The sequence below is a fragment of the Rhea americana genome, unplaced genomic scaffold, assembly GCF_003343005.1.
Source record: "Rhea americana isolate MKP2758 unplaced genomic scaffold, rheAme1 scaffold_83, whole genome shotgun sequence".
Taxonomy (NCBI): domain Eukaryota; kingdom Metazoa; phylum Chordata; class Aves; order Rheiformes; family Rheidae; genus Rhea; species Rhea americana.
The window spans coordinates 926,349-944,253 of record NW_028187012.1 but is presented as its reverse complement, the minus strand read 5'-3'; the positions used below and the strand labels follow the sequence as shown (position 1 = coordinate 944,253).

General features: G+C 36.0%; 1 long non-coding RNA gene across 5 annotated transcripts in view; it reads right to left on the bottom strand.

Annotated features, from left to right (window-relative positions):
* Window positions 1-251: 251 nt before the first annotated feature.
* LOC146585271 (uncharacterized) overlaps window positions 252-17,905 on the bottom strand; it is a 23,397-nt gene continuing 5,743 nt past the window's right edge. The window contains exons 2-9 of one of the 5 annotated variants that reach the window (XR_014898032.1): window positions 13,868-13,924; window positions 9,568-9,716; window positions 8,567-8,894; window positions 8,040-8,130; window positions 7,517-7,663; window positions 7,122-7,280; window positions 3,864-3,939; window positions 252-972 (exon numbers count right to left, since the gene is read on the bottom strand). This is a non-coding gene — a long non-coding RNA (uncharacterized LOC146585271). Of the gene's footprint in view, window positions 973-3,863; window positions 3,940-7,028; window positions 7,281-7,516; window positions 7,664-8,039; window positions 8,131-8,566; window positions 9,717-13,867; window positions 13,925-17,905 lie in introns of all 5 variants that reach the window. The other 4 variants (XR_014898033.1, XR_014898031.1, XR_014898034.1 and 1 more) reach the window with 4 other exon arrangements.

The following is a 17,905-nucleotide window of genomic DNA, read 5'->3' as shown; positions in this document are numbered from 1 at the left end:
CAAATCAAGTGCAGGATTCTTGTACTACATGCTAAAAATCATGTATCCATTTGTGGAAACTGAGCATCTTCTGAGGTACCTGATTTTTTATTTTTCTCTGCTAGATTGCAAACCCGTTTGTGTTGTATAGAACAGTCAATACAAGCACAGAAGACTTGCATAAGAAAGAAACTGTTCAGAGCTTATATAACCAACCTAGTTATACTCCTTGGAGCAATAAAGACACAAACAGCACACAACCATCAACACAATCAATCAGATATGTTTTACCATGTTTATATATACCACTGACAGTAGTGTTACAGGAATCACTACCCGTAAGCTCCAAAAGTCCACAATAATTTGCTTTAAGGTCTTAAGAACCAAAGACAATGAGTACATGGTCAACATTTCTGCAGAGAATTTATCTCCTCCATCAATGCAGCATTGATGGGTTTAAAATTTGGTTTTGAATTCACAGGCCTGACACAAAAAGGTATCATATTGAAGGAAATAGCTACATAAACGCTAACTACATGCAGAAAATAAAACAACAGATGATCAAAATTTCAACAGTCTTTTTGCTAAGCTCCTATTTTGAGACTCTCAGTTTAGAAGAGTGACTCTGGGGTTACACTTTAGATAACTGCATTCCACAGTTTAGTTAAAATTCGTATTTATTTAGGAACAGTATCATGTAAGCAGACCATTTAGTAGGAATTAACACAATAGATTATCATAGCAGTGGAAAAAAATTACTTGTTTTTTCATTCAAAATTTTCCATTATCACTTCTTTAAAACAATTCCCCCACACACATTACAAATAARTTTTGGTAAATAAATAAATAGCCCAAAGTCTCTGTTGCACCCAAATCCAGTCTGTCACTTCACATTCTTCAAGTTTTCTAATAAAATCTTCAAATTTCATTTCTGGAAAAAACACTTTGGGCCCAGCATTCAATCTTCTGCAGCAACAGCTGCAGGTCTTCACACTGTTACATTATGCATAAACAAAAAAAGAATAGAAGGTCAATTCTACCTACTCAAGTCCTACAAAGTAGTTTTTACTAAGATGATGACAACAGATGAACCTCTACTCTCTGTTTACACACTTTAGAAGAACTGCTTACACTCAAAACAGTCATGGGATACAATCTTCTTAATCAAATTCTAGTATGAAACAATAATTTCTCCTGTCCAAATATTAGATCCTCTATGTACAGATGGCATATATTAATATATTTGCTTGAAGTGACATAAATAAGCACTACAGTTTTCAAAAAATTCTGGTTTTCAACACTGAATATGAAGTTAATGTTGACATTTTAGCATTTAGATCCCACTGTAAGAAAAAAAAAAAAGAAATGAAGAGCATTGTTTAAAGCTAGATCTGATTTCTCTAAGTAATGTATTTAAATGTTTAAGTTCACTGCACCATGTAAAACAAAAGCTTTTTGAACCCCGCAGAGGAACAGAGTTCTTCTCTGCAGGTTTAGTACCTTAGAACCTTCCAGTTCAGTGTGACCTCTTGGTAAGGCAGATCATATTAGCATATAGCAGTAAGGAAATTGAGGATTTGTTCCAGAAGTATTCAAGTAATAATCTTGACACACAACTTTGCTACAAACATCCTGAGGCTGATACACTGATTAATTTAGCATTACAGCAAACACAGAAAGAGATAAATACGGGGCAAACTCATTGAGTTACTATGCAAATTGGCTGCTAAGAATTCTTCAGGTTATGCTTAATTTTTTAAACCCAATCTATTTTACAGAAAACCAGAAACTAAATAGTAAATTATGCCACTTTACATAAATCCATCCTCAGCGTTTGGAGCACAATATGAAGCGGGTCAGAGCCTCATAAAATTAATCTTCAAACCAATCAACCCTTTTACATGTAGCAAATAGAAGCAAACTTACCACTCAGGTCTATAGTCAGTGGAATTCTACATGCTGCCAAGCGCTGAAAGCTCTCATAGCTTGTATTGGGAATCATCAGAGATCCCTTGTATCCTTAGCTCTGAGTTTAAATAGTAGTATGAAACAGACTCTGCTCCATTTAAAAGAGTGGAAGTTTTAATTAATCCTYCTTAAAGACTTACTGCCTTCTTATTTACTTCTTTAAGGAAAGTCTGTCGTGGAATTACTTCTTTTAAATTGCAAATTTAGTTTAAACAGCTTATTAGCCTCCCTCACTAGAAGGATGTTCTTGAAAGTTAACGCAAGCTGTATTTTCAGCTACATTTTCTGGCAGAGTTGGGAATTTGAAAAATAATAAGAAAAGTCTTGCCAGGTTAGAAAACAAAACCTGTGAAATGCTGCCACATTCTTTCCACGGCCTGAAGTTCAGTTATATGCAGTTGGTTATTTATACCAGCATTCTGCTTTAACCTAAGTCCTGGATGCTCATTTTCATTATGGAGTCGTGTATTCACAACTTTTAACCTGGTGGAAATGCTGGCCACTGCCCTGAATGCAAGGCAGCAGAATGGCTGTATTGCAAAGGGTATGAGGAAATAGATTTCCCAGGACTCATGCAGACATCGCCTGCAACCCTGAGATACTGCAGATGTGTTTGTGCTCTGCACAGTCTCCTCTACTACTGCACAAATAGATATTTAAAAGATGAGAAATCAATAAGGTAATTAGATGTAGTCCTCTAGCAAAACCGCTACAGGGTTGAGTGCAATACATCAGCCACAGAAGCTTCAGTGTATCTCAGATTGGAGAGCAATCACATAGAAGTTCAGTGTGCATTTATAGCTTTATTAGTTACCTTYGGGTTTTATTTATACATTTTTTCTTTTTTATGATGGAGTCTACCATTTCATCCCACTGGAAACTGAGCTACAACCTTTACTTTCTTCCAAATAAGAAAAGAAATGCCCTTTACTTTATCGAGAAGTATTAATGTTCAGTTTACTAATTATGAAGATCACTTTGAGTAAATATTGATTTAGAAATGACAAATTGTTTTTACATTTCAACACTTGAAAAATGCAGAAGGTGATGTAACCTCTGTCCATGTATGCTATGTTAAGCATGTTACAGATTCACAACCAAAAGAGGCATGATAAAACAGGAGAGAAACACTTAGACAGTGAGGTGTTTAAGTACATGTATCTGTAAGGAAATGCAAAGCACAAGTTTTTGGTCAAAGGAGACACTTTCTGTGGGTCTTTCCAGGAAAAAAGGAGCCATAGCTATGAAAAAGCTGCTCTAGGCACTTCCAGAGAAGGTACCRCCTCACAATCAACTCTGCCATCAAAAGCATCCAACAGAGGTAATAACATCAGCGTGAGTATCTGAGTGTTGACTTGTATATATAAGATGACCTGTACTTGGTAGTAAACATTAAACCAAAGTTGCTCCACTCTGCCTTTGCAGGATGTTGTTACAGCAAGGGAATCCATATCTTCTTTCTCCTGGCCACACTCTTGATTACAGGTTAGAGGAGGCTAACATAAGGCTGTCCAAAGTATGTCTGAACTGTATCTTTAAATGTTGTGTAGATGTAAAACAACTTAGGCATATCAGTGTAGAGGTTTGCACAGGGAACTATCTCCAATAAGGTGTATTAAGTCTAAGCAGAGTATCAGATGAAAATGAAAATTGTTAGTATGCAAGCATATGTCCAGGGTTACCTGAGATAAGTATGGAGGACCCTGAACTGACTATGGAAAATGCTCCTAGATCACTGTCCACTGCAAGGAGATGAAACAAAGCAACAAGCCTGAGCTAAGTCCAGGGTCAAACACTCACAGGACAAGAAAAACAGCACTTCTGTTAAGGATTCCACAAGTGCCCAAATGCTGCCAGGCTCATTTCGTAACAGCCTTTTCCATAATCTAACCAGAAATCAAAATTTTAAAAGTTACCTCATGTCCTGGTCCCTTCAGCTGTGCATCTTCCAAAATATGTTTCAAAGCGGGTATTCCTGTCTCATGTAGAAGTCTAGAAAAAAATATGTTTGAGAGCAAGAGCTCTCAGTGTGAGAGCAAGAATATTTCTTTAACATTTTGATACCTACAGGAAAAGGATACTGATAAAGCGGTAGTCTCTATCCTCTGCAAGGGATTATGAACAGAATATTATTATTTATCAAGAAATACAGTAATACTTATAAAACTATTGTTATGGTAAAGCATATAGTAAATGAGGAATGAGTCTACAGATAAAATTACATTCTATTAAGCAACTATTTACATTTTACTTTTGCAAGATAAATTCTTTCCTCTTAAAATTTCTGAGGTGTATTCTACTGAGTGGCACTTTTTGAATGAAGACAGAAGGCTTTTTACATCTTCAGAAGTTTTCTGTGCCATATACTATCTAAAAAGAAGAGCTGATTCTGTCTCTCTAACATTTCTAAAATTTTCTGTGCTTTGCATGAACACAGGTTCTGGTGAAACTTTCACCTCCTTCATTCAGTTCACTTTTACCTTTCCTAAAACCAAAGTTTGAGACTTGAATGATGAGCTACTCTCAACTCAGCCACAAACTGTTATTTAGAAGTATACAGACCTCTTCCAGTTGTAATGCACAGTATAGAACACAGTACTATATATTTTTATAACCATATTAGTGAGATGGTGATATATTACACAGTACCATAGAATAACGTGTTCAAAAACYAGCTCAGATTATGAAGGAAGCAGAAGTAATGGTTCTGCAGTTTTATTATTTATCAGGAAATTTTCAGACAGAACATTTAAGACAGTGAAGTTTGCATGTATTGTTTCCATTTCTAAAACAATTGCTCAAAGGTTAGAAAGCGCCTGTTAGGTCTATGTAACAGATATGTAAAAATCCAAAGTGATAATGGTTCTTCAAAAAGTGGGCTTCTACATTAGACAGCCTAAGAAACTTCATTTAAGCTTTCAAACACACACACAGTAGCCTAGCCRGCCTCTCAGATACCTCTTGCATGCTGCACAGCATAGAAAACTGTATCTACTTGTAAATGATAAAATATCTTCTAAATTGAGATACAATACATCCTTTGAAAAGACCATATATCCTGCACACCATATTTTGAATGTTTGGATTGTTTTTTTGAACTTCATTATCATCTTTGTACATTCAAAATTAAATAAAGGTGGATTTGACCTAACACCTAAAAAGCTCATCTATATACCTTTTGCACCATTTTCAGACTTTTGTTAATGTTCAAAGAACCCTTTTATAGAAGGTTTTATATAGAAGGATACATACATACATATATAAACATGTATACACACACATACATACATTTTTACATATATATACATATATATAAGAACTGCTGCCAGCTCCAGCCAGCACTGAACTACAGAYGGGATATAACACAGTTACTGAAATGTTATACTGCCAGATTTCAGAGGTTACCCTAAGGCTAATTTTAGAGACCAAAATCATTCCTTTCTTTCACCAATCCACTTGAAAGGTAAAGACAATGCAACATTTCCATAATATCTCTTCATTAAATTTCTTGCTATATAGTTCTACCATCCTAAAAGGATTGGAGTTGGCTCCTAAGCCTTTGACAGAATACCTAACAGCTCAAACCTGAAATACATTATTGGTATCAGTAAGTATTAGTAATATGTACCTGCTAGTATTGCTCATAAAAACACTAGGTATTTATTAGTACCTAAAAGAGTCATATAAATTAGGGTAAATTATTCCCCACTGAACTCTACAATGATACAGCTAAGCTGTTAGATATTCAGTGCAGTCATTTTAAAACAAACTCGGGCATCTCTAGGACGCTTTGCCGCATCCTAGAGACTTGGACTCCAGGACTTGCTKCAGTCACTTTTTTGCATAAAAAGGTTAATCTGATAGATAGCTGCCCAAAATGAAAAACAAAACAAAAGGATCTTTTCTCCTCTCATCCATGCACGCGCACACTCACCAACCTTCCTCTTTTCTCTGCCCTCTCCCTCATTGTTTTCTTACTTTTGTCTGTCAACCTGCTCTGGGATTTCTTGCTCCAGTACTATTGGTATTGCCTTCATCGCAGCCACAGCCTGGCCAYCAATTGCTTGCTCTGAAATGGCAGCATCATTTAAATATATCTGAGAAATAACGTTTGTTTGCAAACACTACTCAGTTCTTGTTTCACTAAGGCAAAAACCCTGAAATATGTGTGCAAAACCAACATGCACTGGATGTGGGATATGAAATAAGAACCTCAAGTATTATCACAATGTAAATACCACAATAAAAACATATTGCAGGAAGTATTTCACAGAATGATCTAGTTCTGGGCAATAAGGTTCTAGATATGCCCTATTTTTATCTACCCAACCAAAATTCCATGCAAACTCAGTCCAGTTAATAGCCTTTATACTTCTCTGGGTGCTTGAGGCATACCTCACTCATCAAGACATACTACTGTTTGCAGGCTGTAAGACAATACTGTTTGTATTGCATTACCAAGACCAGGTCTGTGGTTCTGGCACAAAATCCATTAACTAAGATTTCTGTTGTTTGAGCTCTGCAGAACACTGAAAACTCGGTGGCTAGCAAAACAGAGCAAAGTCATTGTTTCAATTTCTTCTCAATAAAGTACTTATCTCTAGAGTGATCATTACATCATTACCTAAGGCCAGGAAAGTCACTGCAGTGATTTTCAGGTTGGTTTACAAAGAATAAATCAAACGGTAGTGTAAAAAACTCCAGAGTGAACACAATGGCCTTCTGTGTCATTTTGTCATTGCCTCACAGTAGTGAGAGTTGGGCAGACTCTTGCCCAAATGTCATGACTAACACAGACACTCAAAGGTGCCATGAAAACCTCACCAACCCTAGTCACCACAGCCAGCTGCCAATGTACAATATGACTGATACAGGGAGTTGATCAGAATTTGGTTTAATTGCAGCCCCCTGCACAAGCAGTAAAGGGGTACATAGGGCATCCTGAAATCATACTATGCGCTTGCATATTATTCACTATATAATGGATACTCAGTGGCTAGCAGGGAACTTATATAGAACTGCACTTACATAATACATACTAGATTTCTAAATATCAAGAGTCTAGATTGCCAAAGCACTACCTGAAACACTACTAGACAGCCAGATCAGTTTGGTTCATTATCATCCCTTCAGTTGGTCACATATTGCTCAGGACTTTTCTGCTCTTTACAGACCTGGAAGACTTTGGTCTTCATCCATCAGTCACAGCCATGTGATCTCCATCAGTTTTCTGTCACCTACAGAGCATGCAGATGCCCACTCCAACCTCCAGCCTCACAGCTGCAGCACAGATTGCTCTCATTGCCTTCCATGTGGACACACTCACATGGATTCTAGTAAAAGGGACAGATAGCTAGAAGTAGAGCATTTCAAAATTCATATTTAAATATTCAAGTCCTTTTGAATTTGTACTTARGCATCTACTGATACCACAGAGGTGTGAGACATCGTCCCAAAAAACAAAAGATAAACATCTTTACATACATGCATAGTCATACATGTACACACACATAGGACCATGCATATTCATGCATGTGTGAGCACACGCAAACAAATATATTCTATTTACCCTCTTTGTCAGCAGTCTGTGATGAACTGGCACACATAGTGTTGTTCTTGAAGGTGAAAAAACAGGTGCAGAAAAAGGAAGAAACATCTCACTGTCCAGTTCTCCACAGCTTGGTACTTGAGATATGTCGTCTTCTTGATCCATCATCTMTATCAAATTACAGAAAGACAGATAAAATTACGGGTATGTATTTCTTTTCTGACTAGACTGTGTTTTTACATACCAGATCTAATTCTAAACTCAAACTAATGACTGAAGCTTTAGCAACCTCACATCCAAGCAGCACTATTATGTGCTGTTATTTTCATACAAAAAATATGAGGAATTTAATATGTTAATATCTTTTCTATTTTACATATTTTAAAATATATTTATATTGTTATATAAGAAAATATTTATATATAATGCATTTATATGTTTATATAGTTATATAATTCTAAAAAACATAATATACTGAAGAAGCATTAAAAAAATCTACATATGTACAATAATGATAATATTACATGCATTTGAGGACCATTACCTGASCTTCAGAATGATGGAAATTTGTTCTGAACTGATTAGTACTAGCTTATTCCAACATAAGAACACAGTTCCATTGCCTAAATGAACTTCTGAAAAAATAAGTTACAATAAGCTATTAATTAAATTAATTTAAATACAATAAAGCTAATACTAGTACTAACACAGTTTAGTTTCCTTTACTATATACTATATTAATGTTCCATTCAGGGGAAGATACATGCTAGAATTTTGCAACAACAGCTTCTTGACAAATACATATGAATGTTTTGAAACCTGGAAAACTTTAAAAATTTATTTTAACTRTTTTTAACTGTCCAAATTAACATACCCAGATGGAAACAATCTTCATGGAGTAGTAGTTATGAATAGCAGTTCCTATTTTATGCCTCTCCTGATCTTTTGACATGACTCTGGGAACAGAAGAGGTTTGAAAGCTCCCAGGGTATAAACACRAGCCAGATGATTATTAGCAATGTACTAATACAGCACACTCTTTCATTCCTACAATCACTTAAAACAGCTCACTTTTTGTTCAGTAAAGCACCCCCAGAGAAATCCACGGGGGAAGTTTCCAGGGCAGCGGTGCAGCAGGCTTGGGAGAGGTTTCTGCCACTCGGCTGGGTGACGACTGCGCATGGCACAAGGTCCTGAAGCCGCCGGCAGCCCCTACAGAGACCTAACAGAGTTCACCTTTCCCACAAGATCTAAAGCACAGTCAGTGATTTCTTCAGCATGTGAATGTGCCCCTCAGTGAGCAGTTACAAGCAGAATATTACTCTTGGAGCTACTAATTTTCTCCTCCATGCTGCCTCCTTAAAATACACATTGAGCTCAGAGCAGCCTTCATATCTTTCTGTGAAAAATGAACRAAATTAGACATAATGTAGTGAAGGTCTAAGTTGGAGCCATATTCTTGCTCTAAATACACTCCATCTTGTATCCAGTCAAAGTTTCTAGATTAAAATTCTCCATCTTTCATGGGCTAAATTTATCTTCAGGTGTGTTATTACAACTAGCATGCAACTGAAAGAGGCAGGCAGAGAGATTCTCCTGTAATATTTGAAACATTATAGAGCAAAGTCAAATACAATCCACAGGGTGCCGCTATTCTCACTGTGAAATAACCAACATTTTCTGGGTTTTCCTGTCCAATAAAGGGCAAGAGAAAAATTTGTAACACCTGGAAATAGTTAGAAAAGCTAAGAAACTATTTTGTACTCTCATGATTGTCCTTAAGGAATTATGAACTATGATTGCTCCACCGCAGTCAAAGCAATCACAAAGAGAAAAGAAATTCAGTATAAAAGAAGTAGCAATAAAAAGGGACTACAATGCCAAGGCATAGCAAGACAATTTCCAATTAATTCTTTGCTTCTTTCCACTCCATCACATAAAATTTGATCAGATGCTTTAGTCTATGGTGTAACTACTTTGGGCTGTATATAGACAGGCTCTTATCATTCCAGAGTTGATCTCCTTAGATCACGGTGCTCCACCTGTTATGTTACCATCATTGGACTTCTTACCTTAAAATCTGTCTTGTCCTTCAGTTACAAAGGCCTTCTGACAGTCTGCTCATCTTTCTGTATCTCTGAAGTATATGAACTTAAGTAGCTAATGGTTCTTTCCAGTGCTTGCTTCAAGACAAACTGGTCTGCACCGAATGGTTTAAAATCTATAATGAAATGGTCTTGGTAGAGATTAGCTCTCCTTGATCAATGGAAATTATTGATTCATTTGCTTTGTAATGAAAAGTGCAGGAACCTTGTTAAAGGAATTAACACTACACAGTTGCTTCTTGTAATAACCCTGAAGTGCTTGCTGAAATGTTAGCTGACTTTATAATAGCTTACACTGATAATTATCAAGAATTACAGATTCTTCTGTATTTTAGTAGCTACCTGGTAAAGAATTTCAATCCTTCTCCTTCAACTGCTGTAGAAACATGACTAACAAAAGACAATCCTACTTCAACTAACTGCAGTACTAGGACATAAATTCTTTAAACTTGTTACTGTTGCTCACGATCTTTTATCTTCGGGTCTCTTATTTTCTAAAATAAAGACTGGAACCTATCTCCAATACCAATGCAGCTTTATCGTGATTCTGACACCAGAATGGAAACAAGTGATCAGCACATCCATATGGAAATATAAAGCCAACAACAAAGCCAAATATAAAATTACATCAGTACAGATAGAGCACTGCAATATTTAATACCAAAACTGCTGCTTAGAAGGAATCACAGAATTCAGCAGAGAGAAATAATATAATTATATAATAATATACCAAAAGCATCTATGTATGATCTAGTATAAAAAAAAAATAGTGGTAAATACTACAATAAGTAAAGAAGTATAAAGTGATAAAAATTCTTTTAGTCTTGTGCTCATTCTTGCATAATCACCTTTACTAAATTTCCTCCTGTCTGTGTAACTAGACACAAATATCATTAGGAGAGACTATGCTTTGATTGCACTCAGGTTAATAGAATATTTTCAGTATCATTCTATAATGTTAGCTAGACCTTCARAACTATTAGGCTGTTAGAGTCCTATTACTAATAATAACAAAAATCATAATAATGCAATAGAGATTTTGTTTGYCAACAATTTCAGTACAGAAAGTAATCAGGGCTTGGGATAATTGTTAATCGGGAAAAATGTTATGCCACTGAACCGGAGTGCTTACTATACTGACATATAAACTCAGGAGATTACTAGGAAAAGATAGTAAGATATTTAATAGATTTATTGTCTGGCTTTATGAGGGCGAGCTTGTATAGACCATAGGCTCATTGCTTAGGTCTGTAAAGAGCTTATGCAATAATTCTTACCATACAGTTGCCACTATATAATTGTGGAGGAAGAAAAAAAAAATCCTAAGGGGGATCCTTGTGAGCTTAATTTTGGGTCCCCAGCTTGGCACAGTTTTAAAGGGATATAACTTTCAGACAAACTAAAATAATGAACATCCATCTTAGAAACCTCAGGTAAGTTCTCAAAGATATTAACTCCCTTGAAAAATTGCAAAGAAGATGAAGTTTAAAACACGTCTTCAAAATTAAGGCTGGTGAGAAGGTATTTCTATATTTGACCAGATTCTGCTGCATTTATGTACTGTATCAATACATTACTCCAAAAACTAGTTCTCGTCTTTCAATAAAATTTGTTCTAAAGGGAAACACAAGTAGGCATGGTTAGAAGTGGCAGAACRAAGCCCTAAAAATGTAATATGAATCACATGACTAAAGGGCTATGGAGTTTCACAGAATTCAGTAATTCCTTGTTGTGACAGCACAAGGTTTGCCAACGGCTGGCATATTCAGCAGGATATGCTAGAGAACTGAACAGACTGCTACCATAAGAGTGCAAGTGACTTGACTTAAATCAGAACTTAACTTTAACCTCCACCTTCACCCCAAATATGTTCAAGACATTATAAAAATGTTCAAATTCACGGGTAATATTTATTTTTAAACATTCAGTAACTAGTAATGAATTACAGTTGGTTACGTGCACCTTGAGACCCCACAGGCTCTCTACGAACACCAGGCAGGTCAGAGTCAGAGCAATTACYGAAGACTACAACTGTTTGAACATAAAGATTGCAGAAAAGCTGGGAATAAAAGCAAAATCAACTAATATATTGTYTTTGATTATTGTCAAAATATTTTTTAGGCCTCCTATCTATCTGATGAATTCAAAAGGAGTAAATCTTGGATAGTTCACCATGTGTGCAAATACATTCCAATTTTCACTTTGACTTATGATACTGTACATTGTTTTGCATGGGCACAAATGCAAATTTGCTGATCACGTGTCAGTATAAGAAGACTCAACATGAAAGGAAAAGTTTTAGAACAGTGAGACAGCTACCAACTTCGATCACATTGCCTATACCGAGTCGAGTACTCAGTTAATTTGTGTTTCTAGAAAAGATTCTATCTTTTACTCTAAAATTACTTCTTTTTTTCTCATCCAGACCATCAGTGTCATCAAACGAACTGCAGGGAAATTTGACGTGTCAAAAGCAATTATAAAGATGGTATACAAATTATGAAGTAGTAGTAAGTAGGTCCTATGTGTTACAATAGGAAAAACATTTTAATTTCTTTGTAGYTGCCATTTGAAGGCTTTGTTTACAACTGCTTTCATGCAAATGGCTTCATGTTGGCAGAAGAATAACGCAACACAGTACCATCTCTTCTCTAATATTCAGTGCTATTTCACAAGCAGTATTTATAGGAACTTTACAGAACAGAGCTGGGAAGTACTGACAGTCTTTCCTCAGCTRTTCTAGAGTTTGAGAGCAAATGGTTAAAGACACTTTCGGCACAAATAAAAGTTTGGAGAGACACATTCAAGTTTGCATTTTTTTTAAATGGATCCAAAATCCAAAATACATTTTTAAGGGAACTTAGCTGACAAATATTAAGAATTTAGCTTAAGCTTTTTGTTTTGTTTTGGGTTTTTTTGCCCTTTTTTTTTTCCTCAAAGAGAAATAACCTGACCTCATTAGATCAAATTTTCCACGGGGATGGCAAAAGGCCCTCAAAATGYCTAATTTTAATTGCCAGAGCAGAATGAACTTTGCTAAAACTACCRTAATGTTGATAACATGATACCACAGCTCAATGTATTTCTCAGTTATCTCATTCTCACAATGTTGAGCCATTTCTGTTAACAGTTTAAAAAGAAATGCAGTTTAACACACACCCTGTGCAAAAGCTTTGTTCAAAGAGTTACAGTATTGCATCCAAAATATATTCTTTCATAACACAGTTTTCTGAACACCTCCAGTTTTAGTACATAYAACTATGATGTGATATTGCTTACATAAGGCTGAAACTTTACACTTTCTTTTAATTTGTMAACTGGTCTACTTTGTCTTTTASATTGTAACTCTTTAAGCAGAGGCCKTGTACCTGAGTTTGTYTGAAACACTGTAATTTGTTTCAGATAGTTTCCATAAATAAAAAATAACAGTTTTCAAAGATGCTTTGGAAACAGGACAAGAAGAAACCTGGTCTCTCTCTTCGGCAAAGTATTTCTGAGCCACATCACAGTATCAGGAAGGAATGATGCAGTTATTTTAATTGCTAGAGATCAGAAGTCTTTTTCTGACTTTTCCTAAAGCTTTGCGATAAAAAAAGCCTGTTATAATTTCATGACCCTGTAGGGGTGCCCTCTGAATTTTTTGTTAAGTTATATGAGGATTTTTATAAAGYAATAGTATTTTTTCAGGCTTTCAGCTGACAAAACTTTCCTGATTAAAGTAGCCAAAATGCATACATGCTGGTTAATCACTTGATTAAGTAACATTGTTACTGAACTAATGATTTTAAGAATTTAAAAATAAGGATTCGAAGACTTTCAAGACTATTTCATTRCCAGCTATTCAATTGTCCCTTTTTTCAGACACTGCTAATTTACAGCCAAAGTAAATGTCTGTGAGCCTGCTTGTCATTCACATTAGCACACTGTAATTATGATTAAACCTAAGATTAATAGTAAAAGTACTTAAAAATTTATGTACCTTTATGGAAACCTAAAAAATACTAAAAACATTCTGAGGCTTGTTACACTGAAGAATTGTTAATTAAACTGAAATAGTACACTTGCAAAATTTGTTTATTTTAAAGTCTTTGATTGATTTATACTGCCTATCTCAAGAATCATAGACCCACTTTAAAGAATCAGATCTGTACCAGTCACATCCTTTGAATCACAGTGTATTGTTCTTTCCCGACAAACTGGAGGTCCTTGAACAAATAATTAAATAGAAAATCTTGAGGCTCAATTTTTCCTACACATAAGCACTCACCTTTGCTGAAACGAAAGGAATATCACAGCATACCTTCAGAATCAGAGCTGAACTTCACTGAAATACAAATAAAAAATTTGAAAGAAATTCTGAATGTTGCATCCCACTCATAGCAGTTTAGTATTTACTTTTTAAGAACAAAGGAAGAAGTGACTACATTTAATCAATAATACTGCAATTCAATTTATCAGCATCAGAGCAAATCCAGATTTATTTCATCTGTTATTTCATTTCATTGATCAGATAATCTTGGATCTATTGACTCTRTGCAGTAGGTACCCACGCAGTATTCTTAGTGCCCAACTATCAATCAAAAATACATAAAACTCATCCTGCCCATACTTAACACTGATTTTCCAAAATACTAGTTTTCTTCTAGTTAACCAGAAGATAACAACCTAGGACCACAGCTCTCCACCCCTCATTTTATCCAAAATTTCATCCAAAGGGTAAGTTTTGCAGCATGCCTGAGGGATCAATAAATTCCCTAAGTCAAGGAAGTCAAGAATTTTTCATTAGAAAGTTTTGATGGAGCTCCTTTTTTGTGTAGGGCTGATTCACCAAATCTCTGTCTACACAGTCCCACTGAAGCCAAGGAAAGAATTATACATTGCCTTTAAAACTTTCTGCCTGTTCTGTTCAGATAAAGATAGCTTGTCTTTTGTGTTGCAGGACTGAAAATGAGTTAATTATATTTCCCTACTTAGGAATTCTTTTATCGTATTCAGAACAACTTTTCCAGTATCTTTTCCTCTCTTTCTCTGACAAAAATAAATAAAATAAAAAACTCCATATTGAAATGAAGTCTCCTAATTTAACTGCAAGAAGCCTCTGCACATGTTCCCACAAATCAATTACGTTGAGTATCTACTTTATTTAGATGCTTATGCAGTATGTAGTCACATTCCAGCTGTAATTAGCAGTAYACTGACATGTCAGGAGTATACCAACAGTTTTTCTTGAGTCTACAAGTTGCTTGACCATGGAGTCCTTTCTTTAGAATATGAAACAACAATTGAAAAAACATGGAAAAAAAGCACAGAAAATGAGGAAATATACATAAAGAGCAGCGGTACCTATTGACTATCTGTCATGTGCCCAGTGCATTTCTGAAATAACAAAAACAACTGTCTTCAGCACAGAAGTGTTCTCTCTAGGAAGTCTTACGAACTGCCTCATTGCCAAGGGGTAAGTTGAGAACCTAGCTGTTGTGAGAACACCACACTGTCAACACATGGATCCCTCGGTCTGCGTATAACAGTTAGTATTAGTCATATTAATATTGCTGTAGCATCTCAGGTGACCCAATCAAGAGTTTAGGCTGACTCGCATATAAAGATGCAACATAATGATACTCTGCTACAAAAATCTAACCTAAGTATAAGGCCAGGAATGAAGATGGATAGTCTGAGAAGCTCGGTTGATCAATACAACTAAGCAAGCCATCATCACAGGAAAATGAAAGCATGAATAGGTATCTTGAATTATACTAGAAATGAGACACAGAAGGTAGGCTTTGAGGGCTGTGCAAATAAGGACATTTAACTTCTATTTGATATGACAGAGAAGTAAGAGTCCTGGGTAGAAYGAAACTAGAAGAGTAACACAATGAAAGTAGTTGGTTGAGAAATTATTTACATTGAGAAAAGATATATATGAAATAAGACAGCACCTTGCCTCTTCTCAAGGCTGAGAAAAGGCTTTTACAGTAACTAAGTTATAAACTGAGGTTCCAGACAAGAACCTTTGCTGCAGATAGGAAAGGCAAGATGCAGGGAAAGCTCAGAAGTAACAACCGAAAGGGAGGGCTGAGCTGAAGAGTTTGCCCAGTTCCTAAACCACAAGCACAACGGTGATATTCCACAAGGACAGACAAAAAGGGTGGCGACAAAGAACGAAGAAGGAGACCGAGGCTCTGTTTCAGCCCCGTAAAAGTAACAACAACATAACCAGGAAAAACTTAACAGGCCACATTTTTATTTGGACGTTTAAAGACGGGTCCAGAGTAAAGAATTTTCAGATTAAAATGGGAGCAAATTTGTTTGAGGATTAGATCACCTACACAGAAACAAGATGTAGGGGAAGAAAGAGGTGCCCAAAGGTGTGTGCTGTAGGACCCTCCCATCTCTACCTGTCTTCAATCTCCTACCACACACAAAAGATGATTGAGAGTTGAAGAACCTAATGCTSAAGGAGCGATTAGAAAAACAATAAATCCTTTCTTTCCATACTCCCTCATGCCTAGTGAGAAACGCATTCTGCTAAATCTTACTTTTGGTTAAAATTTTAACATGCCCATACCRAGTACCTGCAAGCTGTCCTTATAGCCTGCAGAATCTTCAAATCGAAGTGTTCAAAGAATGTACAAAATTGAGTCAAATAAATACTGTGAAATTAGGACAGATGGAAACAATAGGTTGTTTTGATGTTACTAAGTTAATTAGGACTAGAACAAATAGCCTCTGATTGATGGCATCTCTGCACAAATCATCATACAATTATTTTAATTGGGAAATGCTGATGAAATAAAGCTAACATCATTTTTGGCCGTTTATTTTATTAAGATCCCAGGGCAGTTCACAAAGCCCAGAGAGAAGTTTCACATTAGTAGTATCAACCAGATGTCATTATCATAGTCATCTTACAACTTTTCTGCCATGTGATSGTAATTACAGCAACTTCCAGAGTATCAATTAACCCATCGAACGTCTTTCTTCTGCCGGAGCAGCAGCAAGGCTGCCYGCATGCCACATACTGCACTATAGAAAGGATGATCACCTCTTGTTATCATCCTGTTTAGATCTGAAGTACATCTCTATACCTATCTCTATATGCTGTTTTCAGGGCACCAGATCTTATCCTATAAGAACAACTAGTACATCTGGACCRTGGACTCCTTTTCATCAGTAGTCAACAAAAAAGTCATGATCAAAATAAGCAAAGGCCTGGGTCTACATCCAAACATGTCCAAGGTTACAGAGTTTTCCTAGGTAGTGCTTAATTTGGCCAGCAGTAGGATTAGAGTACAAGTGAAATTCAATATCATCCATGAGCAGCTCAATATTGATTTTGATTTATAAAATGCATTTGTTGAAATCAGAGTGCATGTGCATAAAAATGAGAAAGTAGGCTTTTAGGATATTTCTTGATATTGATTTCAGTATTGCAYAAATGAGACTACAGCAATACAAGTAAGTTGGCCAAGTCTGCTCTCCAACTCTGAAAGCAAAGGAATTCATATATAACAGAAGTTTCTTTTTCAGAGAAGATGGCTTCATGCCCAGTCCCTGGCTGGTGCTCTCATCTGCCCATATCTAGCATTTTTTGGAAATGCTCAAAGACACAAGCCAAAAAGGTGGCAGAGAGCAGGCTAACATGCAAATAATACGGACACTTGCGTGCCAATACTCCGAGTTGCTGCTGGGGCTCGTTTTAGCTTAGCAACACTGCCACGGTCTAGCAGCCTTGCATGATGACGGCAGTATGTCTGGAGCTGGCACRAGACCACGTACCAGCAGTAGACAGAAGGTTGAGTGAGGCTTCCAAAAATGTAGTAGGTGGTTTGGGAGGGGGGTTTTGCTTGTTTTTTAATCTTAAAAAGTAAAAATGGAAAAAATGAGAGCATATTTATCCCCTCTCAAGGAACATCATTCCAAGGCTTCACTAAAATCTGTGTAACACTTTAGTTATAGGTGTTGTATGATTTACTATTTTTATTACAAAATGAGAATGTAAATTAATGAGATCACTCAATTCTTAAAACTCAATATACATTGTATAAGTGTTCTAGTGCATCAGATTTACACTCCACAACGCTCCTCTATCTTGCAATCTAAAGTTTGAGAAAATTTTTTAAATTGTTTTTAAATCAACACAGAACACAACATTACYACTGTTATGAAACAACACAAAACTCTTACCTAATAAAATCCATGGCATCAGGAGAGATGGATAGCAATATGGATTATGTTGGTAGTGAGCCAATCATTTACATGTAGCAAAGGAGGAAACAGTACTGAGAAATGGGCAAAATATCCT